The sequence below is a fragment of the Schistocerca nitens genome, chromosome 2, assembly GCF_023898315.1.
Source record: "Schistocerca nitens isolate TAMUIC-IGC-003100 chromosome 2, iqSchNite1.1, whole genome shotgun sequence".
NCBI lineage: Eukaryota > Metazoa > Arthropoda > Insecta > Orthoptera > Acrididae > Schistocerca > Schistocerca nitens.
The window spans coordinates 893,509,754-893,525,589 of record NC_064615.1 but is presented as its reverse complement, the minus strand read 5'-3'; positions in this window follow the sequence as shown (position 1 = coordinate 893,525,589).

Below are 15,836 nucleotides of genomic sequence, written 5' to 3'. Positions count from 1 at the left end.
CGGCGATGACGCGGAGACCGTACCTAGGTCTCACCGTAAAGCCTCGTGACGCCGAAGAGGGCGGCCGACTGGCACCGTATAGCTCCGAGTCGAGGTGCCTGCCCGACCCAACGCCTACCGCCGTCATGTCGATACGACAGAACGACCACAAACAATGATGAGGTGATTTGTTCCCCCTTCCTCCCCCGTAATAGCTCGATCGTGTCGACGCCCAATCATATTGGCCATAAGATTTGTAATTTTGTAAAAATGATCTTTTACGTAATACGTTCTACTCGCATATAAATCTCTAATTCTCAAAACCTTTCTCTGTTTGATTTCATGATAGTAGTAGACAGTGAATTATTGGCTCACAGTCTCGGACTATCCCACAATCTGTATGCTATGTTGTATCACTGGGTTTTGTAACATTCACTACATTTTGCCCTGAAAGTGGGGTGATCTCATTGGTGATTTGCACACTAGGTCATATCACAAAGTTTTGGAGGATTTACTACGAATCACCCTAAAAAAATTAAATATAGTACGGCACTTATATAATGAAAAATGCCAAATTAATTTTATGTTTTTATTGCCACAACAATCAGGATTTTTGTAATTTTATGTAACGTTGTCGGAGAAGAGAATTTTTGTATTTCTGAATAATGCTTATCTCACTATGAAAGAAAGATTACATGTCAGTAATTTCCGGGCATTACTAATAAGCTATAATAAAATCAAACGAAGCAGCCGATTGACTGAGGGCCTCTGTATATGTACTATTATGAAGGATAGTCGTGGTGAGAGTTCCGTGTCTGAAATATTGCATTCTAGGGGACGAAAAAGTTATGTTTGCAGTTCCGACATCACTAACTGCGCACACCTTCATAAACGTTAAATAGCTATTGCCACTTTGCATTTACTTCAATACTGCATGCCAGGGCACGACGTTAGGAATCCAGGCATTGGTCGATGAGGCATGGCGATAATTGATTAGTGATTTATAATTAGCGAGATGGTGGCGGCTAGGGTGTGACAGGTTGAAATTAAAAAGACTCGGAAATGAGTGGTCTTTGTCCCTCTGCACCAACGACTATCTGTGTTTCCAGGCTTCGTTTCCGTCAAAGGTCCGAGTTTCCGGCTATACTGGTTTCCAGATGTGCAATAGGAAAGATCCAGTAGATTGCAGTGAGCGGGCGCGGACCGCGGAGGGAACGCATGCAACTGCTGGTGCAGAGGGAAGGGCTCAGACATAAATACTGGACCTGGTCAATTCGAGGAGCAGTTTCAGGTAGCACCGGATTAAGTTTACCAGCTACGTTACCGAAATATCTTGCATGTACGATGCTGATATCCGGCGGAAAACACGACAATCCGAGATGTCGCTCGCCTGAAGAGTTACAAGACAAAAACCGATTTCCAGCGTCTTTATCGCTGTAGGAAATGCGGGATGCCAGCTTCGTGGCCAACTCAACAAGCCTAATGAAGTATGGGGCGTGTAAGGATCGCTGCAAGGCTGTGTTCTGTAGCACCCAAAGTTTCTGTATCTTGTCTGAAGCAATGTACACCCATTCAGAACACGAGTACACCAAAATGGGGCGATGTCAATTCAGACAGCCATTCGAAGTTACTACACATCGTAATCATACAAGATTACTATTAAAATCTTGAACATGGCTGTTTTTGTATTATTAGGTGCTTTCCACGAGACATTCATCATAATGAAATTAAATTTGACCAACGCTACCGTACTGAAAGTAATGAACTGTTATTTTAAATCCAACTGCGTTCAGTGTGTGAATATCATACAAAATAAACATTAAAAAATGCTTTTATGCACTCAACACTAAGAAAAAAATTATTGAGTGGACAGAGGTTATAATGGAACCAACAGAAAATAAGTGAAAAGATGTAAAATTTGGAAATGTAAAAACAAATTGTACTGTACAATATGATTTTTAAAGCGTATTTTTACGTGTCTGTTCGATAGAGCCATGCAGAATTAGTCTAGTGAGATGTTCGTCTTATAGAAATGTAGTGTAGCAGAGAAAGTAAATAAGAATAGCAAAAACTCCAGCAGCAACAGCACCGCCCTAGCCCATGCTGACGGCTACCGCCATGCAACAGCGCTGCTCAGTCGGTACTAGAGTACAGGTTGGTCGTCGTTATTTACAGCTCCTGTTAATGCGCGTCACTAAACAGAATGTCACACTAGACTAATATGGGACAGCTATATCGGCTGGAAGGCCAAGATTGCTTTTTGAAAATCGTTTTGTTTGCAACGGGAAACAAACCGGCGCTTTCTGTCCACGCTGCCCATTGCATGAAAGTGACGGTCAGTATTTGTTATTTAGGATTAATTTTAAAAGCTACACGATTTGACTCCAGAAACGTGTTACTGTGGATTATGTTCCTAATATTAGTGGCTGTTTGCTAAAACAAAATGGCGAAAGGAAACGCCACATCAAAAAATAATTAACGTAGAGTAGTGAAATTTTGGGCTCTGGCTCTGAGCACTATGGGACTTAACATCTATGGTCATCAGTCCCCTAGAACTTAGAACTACTTAAACGTAACTCACACAACACCCAGTCATCACGAGGCAGAGAAACTCCCTGACCCCGCCGGGAATCGAACCCGGGAACCCGGGCGCGGGACCCCGAGATGCGGACGAAATTTTGGGAATACACTAGTTTAGGTAATATATTTCAATGAATAACATTCTAAGATCGCAGGTTAATGTAAGCGTGAGAAAATCCATTGCCATTATGAAGTGCTGATGCATTAATAACCGTTGTAACCGCCATAATGTTGAATGAAAGAGGGCAAAAGTGCGTGCTTGTGTTGTACAGATGCTGGATGTCAATTTGTTGAATGAAGTTCCATGCCTGTTTCACTTGGTCCGTCAATACAGGGATGGTTAACGCTCTTTGTGCATGACGCTGGAGTTTTAGTCCAATGATTTGCCATGTGTGCTCAATTAGAGGCAGATGTGGTAATCGAGCAGGTCAAGGCAATGTGTCGACTCTCTGCATTTCGGTAACCACGAAAGTGCTCCTGTTATACGAAATCGCTCTCCAGACAATAACTCCAGGTGTAGGTCCAGTGTGCCTAGCAGGCAGAGGGGTTGGCTGCAAGCCCACAGCTGGCCACCTCCTAACCAACACACGCCATCAGTGTCACCGAGGCAGAACCAGCTTGCACTAGAAAGCACAACAGACCTCCACACTGGCCTCCAATGAGCTCTCGCATGACACATCTGAAGTCGCAAACAGCGGTGATTTGGAGACAGTGGAATGCACACTGCAGGGCGCCTCGATCGGAGCTGTCATTAAAGTCAACGATTTATAACAGTACGTTGTAACACTGCGGTGCCATCTACCGCTCAGATTACTGCTGCAGATTCAGTGCAATGCACCAGAGCTCCACGCCGAACACAATGGTAGTGCCACGTCGATGTCCGGAGCCTGGTCTTCTTGCGAAATACATCGTCGTGAGCGCCGCTGACAGTAATCATGTACAGTGGCACATTCCTGCCAAGTGTTTCTGCAGTATCGCGGAAGCAACATCCAGCGTCTCGTAGCCCTATTGCACGATCTCGTTCAAACTCACTGAGGTGCTCATAATGTCATTTTTGTCACCTTAAAGGCATTCTTGACTGACATCAACTCGCCACGTCGTATTTCGAAGGTAACTGAAGCTCAAGACCGTTACAGCGTGTACGTACCGCAAACCTGATTGGCATCCTCATAGTGTCACTACTAGCACCACTCTTAACTGACTGACGCGAAACGTGTACAGACTTCATCGTTCAGGTATAGAAACACACCAGCCTAGTTTATGTCGCACAAGTCCTTCTTGGAGCTGCAACATTTTTTTTCTTTCAGTGAATCTGTTAGGATTACCTTGACAACCGTCACTTCCAGTCCTTAAGATGGAAATTATTATAAACTATTTGCTTGGGCTAACTTCAGCTACACATTGCAAAAACTAAGTTGCAAGTATCTGCCGAATCTCCAGAGACAATGATACAGACGACTCGTTGGAGAGACTCCCGGAATATATGAGTATGGGCACATAACAATGTCCTCAAAATTTCTATATCATTTATATGGGGAAAGTGTTTTGACCCTACTGACATGACAACCAAAGGGCGCCCCTGACCGTGAAACATTTATTTGTACAATTTTGAGCACGTACGCCATTAGAAAAAACTTCAGAATGTGCTGTGGGAATAGCTCCCATTGATTAAACGGGGCGAGCAAGGTGTCAATCATTGTTTGTGGGAACATACTTAATATAATAATCCTATTATGTGGTCTAACGGGTGCAGGAGTCTCGTTGAAGAACCATTCGTTTATGACAGTTACTCTGTACTGACGACAAAACACATATCTCAGCTGTAAAATAGTAAATGTCAAGGTCGTAAATGTCATGCATGTTGAATTATTCAAAAATATTGTTGTTATGGTCGAATGATTTTCTTGGTGAAACACGTCGTTTCTTTTACATCTGTGGAGGATAGCTTGAAAGATTAATAGCTCGTATGGAGGTCAGACTCTGATTCGCTGTTGATTGAAGTAAATTTTCGTTTCCGATTCCTCCCACAAAGTCGCATGACGTCATACATTTTCAAAACTCGAGCACTTTTGCCCACTCTCGGTTGCTGCCTCCCCTATCGCTATAGCCCACGTTAAGGACTAGAAAACATCTTTGGTATAGGATTGAAAATACCATTCAGTTTTACATTTAGATTAAAATTAGTCCCTGTATAGGCTATAGTAGTATTCGCTCGTGGCACCCGGGGGCCTGTCTTATCAAATCGCATATTACTGTTCCTGGCTGCAAACAGTGTTCGGCGGTGTCTGGTCGGTTCCTACCCTTCTGTAATTGCCCGTGTTTGTTCTAGCTTTTTCTTCTATTGTCCTTTTTAGAGTACACACGTACATGTCTAGACAGCAACATGGCGGCCGATCAATTCCAGCTTTTCCCATTGGTTTGTGAACATTGTTGGACTATCGTAGGTTTTTCTGCATTTGTCGTGGAAGTTTGTAGACTTCGGAGGTACACTGTTCTGACTTAATTTTTTGAAGGTAATTCTTATGCGGTCAGTAATGTATTCAATATTGTGTAGGAATACTTCCGGTTACACTTACTGCTTTACTTCATTATGACCTTGTCGGGACAGTCTTATCACCCTTTGCAAGTCATTCAACGAATGCCTATTCTTCACCAACTGATTAGCAAGGCAGTGAAACTGTGTACTGAGCATTGAGCAGCTTCAGTTCACGGAGGTTCCTCCCTCTATCTGCCAAAGTTTTTTTATAATATCGCGCTTCTCCTTTGGATGGTTGTTTGAACAGCTCTATAGGTAAAAGTCCCTATGTTTGGGTTTTCGGTATACCGTATTGCCAAGCGACCATCCTCCTTCCTGAGCACTAGCACAACATGAAATTGCCGTCGACCTTTAGGTGCGCGATAAATTAAATCTTTGGATAAATCTCATTGAATGGTCATGTTTCTACAACTCAAATTGTCGTCCACATAACGGAACAAAGTTTTCAGTTTTTAGTATCAATTCACAGTCCTTGACTTCTTAATTTTTTTCATGAAGAAATTCACTACCAATGCTATTTATAGCTTTCTTAAACTGGTCATTTCATAGAAGCTACAGATGTCCAGTGCTGATAGGGATGGAACACTGCGTTTCTCAAAGAAATTTATTCGATCACGGCGTGATAGTCCGCATTATTTTAGAACGTGTGACATATCGTATCTACCTATCATAATTGTAGTCACCGTGATCGACAGCATTATCGGATTTACCTCGTCATATGTTATTGATGCGCAAATACCCGTTTTTCATTGCAGCTTGCAACTGACGATCTTTAGTTATACTTACGTGTAAAACCAATTAGCGTGAAGACATCAGCGTGGCATGTCAGCGTTAGCCTTTCAACGTGATCACAGTGGACACAAAATATAGGCCTGAAACTGAATCCATCTCAAGTTCAAAGAAGTTTAGTCGCTTACAAATGATCTGTGCTCGCCTCAAACACTAAGTGATACCACAGTAAGTATTTTCTCAGCAACGAACTTGGTCACAGCATTAGATCCTCGTTTTGATCCGGTGTCACACTTTACTAAAGTTCGTAAGAAAGTTGCATTTACAATTTTTTCTATGGTGACATCATGTAGCAAGATCATTCGGGCAATAGCTCACGCCAGATGAAAAAGGCGATGAACTTTGTTTGTGATATGTTCGTGATGTTGATTTCTTCGAAGTAATCACTCCGTCATTTGAATAATTACCTGCTTTTGTGTTGATAGGGGTACTGACTCACACTATTCTCAGACATCTGTTCTACTTATACAGCCCTTCAGAATCTAACACTTTTTAACACTTGTGCTGTATATCTGTGATGTAACGTTGGCAAGATTTTATATCACACACAACATACGTATTACTGCAAACATGTATTTTACTGTTTTCTTAATTTTGTAAATTTTCACGTTCGTATAGCTTTACTGACTGTTATTATGAAGTCTGTTTTCTTTTGTACATTATGTGTGTGAATTTGCTATATAATACAGCATGTTCATGCTTAGGGCTTTCGGAATTGTAAGTGACAGGGAAGGTGGAGCGAAGTCCCCCCATGCGTGACAGGTGAAAACGTGGGAGAGCGCGAAATTAACGTGCCATTACTAGAACAAAGACACTGTGGCCAGCTAGTGATGAGGAAGCAATAGTAAGGAAGAGCGATACTAAATTAAAGTTAAAATGAAATTAACATGCCTCCTGTTTGTTCATGGCAATGTCACAAATAGAGGTATGCTCTGATTTATAATTCCATCGCCAAGACGAGGTTTTATAGAGCCATGGTTTCATAATTCAGGCCAGCACCACCACCACAGCAGCTTAATTCTTCTACTGTCTGCAGTCAGTGTGCTGGATTATAATTGTAATATTACTCTTTAGCCAGTGATTCACGATCTGAACTCAATATAAGTGTATATTAGAATCGTATCTGATATACGCTACATCATTCACCGTTATCACTCCACCTATGTCAGTTTCCTCCTCCAACTCCATAAACTGCTCTGAGCGCTCATCAGAGTGATGAAGTTCATTTGATATCAAGATGTAGTCCCTTAACTTCCTTTAAAGAAGTAGTAATGAGTAAATTTTATTTACTAAGCAGTTCTACCACTGAGAAATGTTCAGTAAAGTAGGTCCTGGGCCATATCAGTTTAGAAGCCTCACTGACGTTCTATGTACTATTCAGGTTAATATTCAGTGAACTTTATTACAAAATACTGTGTCTAAGTTTTTCAAGTTTCTTCAAAGTGAACATTGAGAGAGGACAAGTTACTCTCTCACCTATTTCTCACATACAGAAAATTATTAAAGATATCTTTACAACCTCACACACCTTGAGCGAGACTCTAAAAAGTTAACAGCCTGAGCAGATGTTGATCGAGCCTGGTACGGCGCTAGAAGCATGAGGTATTTTTATGGTTCTTAGCTCGCAGAAACACTATATTGGAAGTTGAAAGCAATTGGCGGCGAGCCCATCGCTCAGTAAATATTGCCAGGCAGGCCCACAGTCCTACAGGGCAGACAGAGCAGCCCCTAGTCGAGACAGGTCACCAGCAGAACAATCCCAAGCTATCTGCCACGGCGCCAGCAGAAGGCTGGGCTGGAAGTGAGAGACTGAAGGGATGCATCTACACAGTGGAGTCATAAATGTGCATTGTGTACAGAGCCACGCCTATTAAAATTTCACAACTTTTCGAGTTCACCGATACTGTAAATAGGCCTCTGACCTACTTCCATCGGCCACCTCAGCTGTATAAGAAACTCCGGCATCTGAGATATCTTAGAGATAGATTCTTCATTACACCTCATAGCTAGGACTAATATATTCCAAGGCACACGCAATTTAGATAAAGATCTTTAAGATTGTATATGTTCACTTGTTGCCATGGGAAGCAATACAGCTTCGGTGACAACCACATTCCCCTTCCGAGAAACTTAAAAAAGCCAGTAATTGGCTGTTCCTTTTTTTTTTTTCAGAAACACAGGTTTCTTAACTCTTGTGCTGATCTGACGTGAGTTTGTGCTATCATGTAGGAGGTGAGATTTAGTGCCCTCTAAAGTGCTCAAGATAGAGTGAAGGTGGTGTCGTTCATGCACTCTCCAGGAAAACGGAATTTTTTTATCTGGAGAGATGTGAGGAAATCAGGTTCTGAACTTCGGTCTGGAAGCATCTTCTGGTCGAAGCTCTGGCATGTGTGGTTGGTGCTTCGGACCTGTCCTGAGACTGACTTCACTGGCAAGAAATTAGACTGGAGAGCCTGTGGTGAAGTTCTTACTGTACCGATAGTGTGACTTCAAACATTTCCGACTACTCATTTGCTGAGGGCACACATATTCGTTTTGAGTTTACCAGTCTCGGCATTTGGTATCCTTCTATGCTCTGTTGTATAAGTGAGCCAGATTGGTCCTTGGTGCGACCAACGAACTGGTGTGTCACACACTGAAATCTACTGTGATTTCAGGGTTCTGGTAGAGAGTGAACTGCAATCGGTCTGCCTGATTGCTAGACGATGAGATTTTTGCATTTCTTCCAATGACGTGGTCGATTCACAGGTTCCGCCTCCACGTCTCGCCACCACTGCGCACTTCTCGCAATCTGCAATTTACATCACTGCACGAAGCAAACAGGGTAACGTACTGCTGCTCTGGCCTTGTCAGGGTGTACAGATCTCGATCGCAACTAGCTCTCAGCTGCACCTATGTTGAGAAACTTCTGTACATTATCAAAGTCTGCTCAGCATCAAATCAATTCAGATTGCATTATCAACATTTTTAGGGCCAGAGTGCTTGACTTCACTTCTGCCAACCACGACCTTTTTCCAGTGTTAGCTGTTAATTGTTCAATCAATAAATATAATTCATGTCTGTTTTTCCTTTTGAAATATAAATATTGTTAATAAATTTTACTACATTCTCGAAAATTTTTTTAATAGTCACCCCACGGGTTAACTTTGATTGTGGTGTCCCATGCCAGGAAAACTTTCAACATGGTTCAAATGGTCCAAATGGCTATGAGCACAATGGGACTTAACATCAGAGGTCATCATCCCCCTAGAAATTAGAACTACTTAAACCTAACTAACCTGAAGACATCACACACATCCATGCCCGAGGCAGGAAGCCTAGAACCGCTCGGGCACAGCGGCACTTTCAACATGACTGCTAAAAAGTGTGTAGCTGAGCATAACAGTTTGAGGGTACCGCAGACTTCTGTGAATACATTAATAATCAAATGGTTCAAATGGCTCTGAGCACTATGGGACTCAACTGCTGAGGTCATAAGTCCCCTAGAACTTAGAACTACTTACACCTAACTAACCTAAGGACAACACACACATCCATGCCCGAGGCAGGATTCGAACCTGCGACCGTAGCGATCGCGCGGTTCCAGACTGTAGCGCCAGAACCGCTCGGCCACCACATTAATAATTTCATTAAAGAAAAATCTTCATTAAGCTTTATGTGCTTGAAAAGAATGAAGGTTGGCTAGAAGTGCAGTTGTGTATCATAACAGATTCACTGACCTCATGAGTTATTGTGTGGTTCAATAATCAGATGAAGTTCATCATTCTGTTGAGAGACCAAACGTGTGGTTCCTGAAGAGGGGCAGCTGCCTATTCAGTAGTTACAGGGCCACAGTCTAGATGGTCGACTGATTTGTAACATAAACCAAACCGGTCTTGCTGTGCTGGTGCTGCGAATGGCTGAAAGCAAGAGGAAACTACAGCTGTAACTTTTCCAGCTCTGATGTATGGTTAAATGATGATGCTGTCCTCTTTGGTAAAATTTTATGGATGTAAAATAGTCCTGCATATGGATCTCCGTGCAGGCACTACTCAGGAGTATATCGTTACTAGGAGGAACGAAATTTCAGATGTGAGCGTTGAGTGTCAGATTCCTCAATTGGGCAAGCAGGTTAGAAAATCTAAAAAGGAATGTAGATCGGTTAAAGTTACATATAGTGGAAATTAGTGATGGAATAAGACTTCCGGTCAGGTGAATACAGGGTTATAAATAAAAAATCAAATAGAGGTAATGGAGGAGTGGGTTTAGTAATGAATAAAAAAATAGTAACGCGAGTAAGTTAGTATGAAAAGCATGGTGAACGCATTATTGCAACCAAGATAGACACGAAGCCCACACCAGCCACAGTAGTACAAGTTTATATGCCAACTAGCTTCGCGGATGAAGATACTGAACAAATGTATGAGATAAAAGAAATTATTCAATTAGTTAACGGAGACGAAACTTTAATGGGCATCGGGTTTGGAATTCGATAGTAGGAAAAGAAATAGAAGCAAAAATAATAGGTAAATATCCACTGGGAAAAGGAATGAAAGATGTAGCCACCTGGTAGAATTTTGCACATAGCACAATTTTATCATCGCTAACACTGTGTTTAAGAATCAAGTAGAAGGGTTGGAGGCATCAGAATGTTTCAGATTGACTATATAAAGATAAAAAAGAGATTTCGGAACAAGAATTTAAATTGTGAGACATTTCCAGAGGCACGTGTGGACTGTGGTCACAATTTATTGATTATGAACTGTAGACTAAAACTGAAGAAATTGCCAAAAGGTGGGAAATAGAAGAGAAACGACCTGGATAAACTGAAAGAATCAGCTTGTTGAGAATTTCATATGAAGTATCAGAGAACGATTGACAAGAAGAGGGGGAAGGAATACAGTAGAAGAAGAACGGGTAACTTTGAGAGACGAAATAGTAAAGGAAGCAGAGGATCAAGCAGGCAAGAAGACGAAGCCTAGTAGAAATCCTCTGATAAAACAGGAGATGTTAAATTTCATCGACGAAAGGAGAAAATATTAAAAATGGAATAAAAGAAGCAGGAGAAAGGGAACACAAATGTCTAAGTACAACATGGCTGAGCAGAAATGGCTAGAGGACAAATGTTATAATTTAGAAGCTTATATCACTAGGGGAAAAATAGATACAGCTGACAGTAAAATTAAGCAGACCGTTGGTGAAATGTGAGACAGCTGTATGAATATCAGGGGCTCAGATGTAAAAACCAAATTAAGTAAAGAAAGGAAAGCTGAAAGTCAGAAGTAGTGTATTGAGGGTCAATACAAGGGAGATGAATTTACAGGCAATAACACACAAATGGAAGAGGACGTAGATGAAGAGGAGATGGGAGACGTGATATTGCGAGAAGAATTTGACAAAGTGCTGAAAGACCTAAATCGAAGCAAAGTACCGGGAGTAGAAAACATTCCGTTAGAACTACTGATAGCGTTGGGAGAGTTGCCATGACAAAATTCTTCCTTCTGGTAGCAAGATGTATGAGACTGATGAAATACTTTCAGACTTCAAGTAGAATACAATAATCCTAATTCCAAAGACAGCAGGTGCTTACGGATGTCAACATTATCAAACATCAGTTTAATATGTCACAGTTACAGAATACTAACACGAATTCTTTACTAAAGAATAGAAGAACTGCTAGGAGCTGACCTCGGGGATGACCAGTTTAGATCCCAGAGAACTTTACGAACACACGAGACAATACTGGACCTACGACTTCTCTTAAGAGATGTGTTATACAAAGGCAAACCTATGTTTATAGTATTTGTAGACTTAGAGGAAGCGTTTTACAATATTAACTGGAATATCTTCTTTCAAATTCTGAGGGTGTAGGGCCAAAATTCAGGGAGCGAAAGGTTGTCTACAACTTGTAATTGGTTCAAATGGCTCTGAGCACTATGGGACTTAACATCTGAGGTCATCAGTCCCCTAGAACTTAGAACTACTTAAACCTTACTAACCTAAGGACATACATCCATGCCCGAGGCAGGTTTTAACCTGCGACCGTAGAGTTCGCGCAGTTCCAGACTGAAGCTCCTAGAACCGCTCGGCCACGCCGGCCGGCTTACAACTCTTACAGAGACCAGACGGCAGTTATAAGAGCCGATGTGCATGAAAGGGATGCAGGGCTGAGAAGGAAGTGAGACAAGATTGTAGCCTAACCCCAATGTCATTCAATCTGCACGTTGAGCGACCAATAAAGGAAACAAAAAAATGTGGTAGGAATTAAAGTCCAAGGACAAGAAATAAATACTCTGAGGTTGCCGATGACACTGTAATTCTCTCACAGACAGTAAAGGAGTAGGAAGAGCAGTTGAACGGAATGGACAACATCTTGAAAGGAGGATATGAAATGAACATCGACATTATCAAAAGAAGGATAATGGAATGTGGTCTAATTAAATGAGGTGATGCTGAAGGAATTAATAGGAAACGAGACACATAAAGTAGTAGATGGGTTTTGCTATTTGGCCAGCAGAATGACTGACAGTGTCAGATGTAGAGAAGATGTAAAATAAAATCTGGCAATGTCAAGAAAAGCGTTTCCGAAGAGGAGAAATTTGTTAAAGACGAGAAGAGATTTAAGTGAGAGGATGGCTTTTTTGAAAGTATTAGTGTAGCCATGTATGAAAGTGAAACATACACGATAAACAGTTTGGACAAAAAAGAGAACAGAAGCTTTTGAAATATGGTGAAGTTTAGAACGGTACGTAATATAGCTAACGATCACGGAACGGAATTGGGGAGAAAAAATATTTGTGTCACAGCCTGCCTGGAAGAAGGAATCGGTCGGTAGGACACATTCAGAGACATAAAGGAATCATCAGTTTGGAACTGGAGGGAAGTAATGGGGATAAAAGTCATAGAGAGAGAGAAAGGATTAAGCAGGTTCAGGAGAATATATGTTGCAGTAGTTACTCGGAGATGAAGAGACTTCCACAGACTAGAGTGGCATGGAGAGCTACATCAAACAACTCTTCGGACTAAGGGACACAATAACATTCTATGAGTTGGTATACGCCAAAAGTTGGGTGAAAAGCGTAGAGGTACACCATAACAGAGTCTGAGTCTACGTACGCTAAAACTGTACTGCTCATTAGCAAATCAATACTTATTGAAGAACTTAAAGGTTACATAGCTTATGTAAAATAGGTTATTGCTTTATTCTTGCTTATCAATAGACGAACGCAAGGCAAGAGTTCAAATGGTTCAAATGGCTCTGAGCACTATGGGACTCAACTGCTGAGGTCATTAGTCCCCTAGAACTTAGAACTAGTTAAACCTAACTAACCTAAGGACATCACAAACATCCATGCCCGAGGCAGGATTCGAACCTGCGACCGTAGCGGTCTTGCGGTTCCAGACCAAGGCAAGAGTAACTGACTGAACTTTATAGTGTGTTCTCGTCTGAGTTTATTTTTGTTTAGCATTCTGAAACTGGAGAGGATTCAAAGTGCAGTTTTCATACTTGAGGTACTACTGTTATCCAGATTCTTCTTTTAAATTATTTGTTCGATGTGAACTGGTGACCGTTTGTGTTTGTATTGCCACTTACAATTACTACTGTCTGAAGAACAATGGTTTGCATGCTGTTGTTATTCCAGTTCGTTCATTTAATATTAATCTATTGAAACGTCCCCTTTCAATAATAGTACACGACTGTACTTAACCTGACACACAATATTTTTAGCGCAACGCAATCTGACTTTCAAAATGACAGTCAAAAGTTCACAAAGTACAAACAACATACAATTTCGTAAGTGTGAAGTTACCCAACTGTGTAATTGCGTAAACATGTGTCACTGATGTAGTAAAAAAAAATGTTTATCTCTATCAAATAATCAGATAGCTGTGTAATTATGTGTTAGAGAAATATGGTACCGATGTGTAAAGTTGTATAAGCAAATACCATATTAGCTAGGGTTCCTTGTGGTTGCCACACACATGGTACACAAAGTAAGCGTGTACCCCCCTGAGGATTAATGTAATTATACCCTCAGGTGTTACAGATTACAGCAATGGAATGAAATGTATCACGGAAAACTTTCTTTGCAATTTAAAAATCTTTAAAAATAAATGTTTTAAGTACAAAATTAATCACTTAAATACGTGTCCTGTAGCGCTAAACTGTGTGTCATGTCGCAACATAATCTCTGTGGAAGTCTCGTAGTTATCGTCCTCCGAAAGCTAAGTTCTGCAGATGTACTTACCTCATGATAAACAAAAGTGAAATGCTTTGTGTATAGATATCGTAGTTATTAGGCTTATTGTTGTGATGAAGAAAGTACTGTACTGTAACGTATTGTTGTGCCACGAAAAAGGCTGTCTCATTGTTGCTACACCACAAAAGTTAAATACTAAAACATGTTTTACTTTCCAGAATAATAAATAAAACTGTGCAGACATAAAACAGAACACTGCAAAAGCAACAAGGTAAATTGTGTCACACATTAGTAGCGTTGTGATAACATCGTGTAGCTGTCAAATAAACCAAATGCTAAGTCATCTTTAATCCAACAGAAAGTACTTCAAATAAAGGATGTATTTTCAAGCAAACGAAAATGTTGCATTAAAATCTCATTAGCAGTACCTGTATATGTTCTAAGTATGTGATCCTTATAGTCGTTACGTGATAGTGGAACTAACAAGCAAGAATGTACACACACAATAACACTGTGACGCCGCTCTGTTCACTATAACAATGTATTCGTAATTTCTGTTTCAATAAGTTCTCTTGGTTCTTGACTGGATATTTAACTTCAAACATTGTTGCCTGTTAACAGTTTCTCAGAGTGACAAATCGTACTAGTAGCGTGGAGTGAAAAGTTTTATGGCAAAGACTAAGTTAAAAAGCAGATTATCTCTCAATAAACGGTTTTACATGTGAAATGTGGTGTAAACCTTTACTCTTCCTAGTGCACAGAGTTTCAACTTCAAAGCAATTATCATGTTGTATACATCGGTAAAGAAGGCTAAAATTTTTCTCAAGGCTAGCGTCTTATTTTACTTTTCTGGGAGCCAGCGGGCGCACGCGGCTGCCTGCTGTGCGAGTCATTGTCTGTCTCTTTGTTGGGGCGCGCCATTATTGGGATTAGGAGACCTAACTTCTACAAATTCACTTTGACGAGAAGGCCCTGCCCTGTTTAAATCCCGCCAGTTCTGATGCAATTCAGGTCTGTCGTTACGAATATATCGTCTGTCGTCATGTCGGTCGATTCCGTAGTTTCTTCCTTGTCCGTCACGTGGTGGAGAATTTCTCCCTGAATCGTAACTGTGCGCCGAACTGTTGCGTCTGAAGTTATTCTGCCTCCCTTGATAATAATTGTTTTGGTTCCCATATTGTCTGTTTCTATGGTTATCTCTGTAATAGTCATTACCGCGGAGAGGTGATCTTTCCCTGTAATTATTACTACTCTGCCAACGGTTATTATACGGGTGGTGTCTGTTTCGGTCACGATTTGTGTTGTGAGAATAGCCTTGTCGCGTCCAGTTATTATTTCTTTCATCGCGGAATTGCGACGGATGTGATCTGTAATTGTTGTGCTCGTGCGTTCCGCGATTGTCAGTGTCAATTTCCAGTTCTTGTAAGAGTCCTTGAAATGCTTCAATGTCGTCTTTGCAACGTCCTGCCAAAATAATATGTCGTAAATGTTCAGGCAGTTTGATTAAGCAAATGCGGATGAGTTCTGAGGGGCTGTATGGGTTTGACAGGTACTGATTCTTGTGCAACATGTCTTCAAAATATTTCACAAGACTGGAGAATTCAGACTGTTCGAAATGTTTCATCATTATGATGCCATGTTTTACTCTGTCTTATGTGGCTTGAGACCAATATGCTGAGAGGAAGGCATGGTAAAATTCTCCTTCACTATGACAATCGTGAATGACCGAACGCATTCTTACAGCTGGTTCATTCTCTAAATAGCCACACATA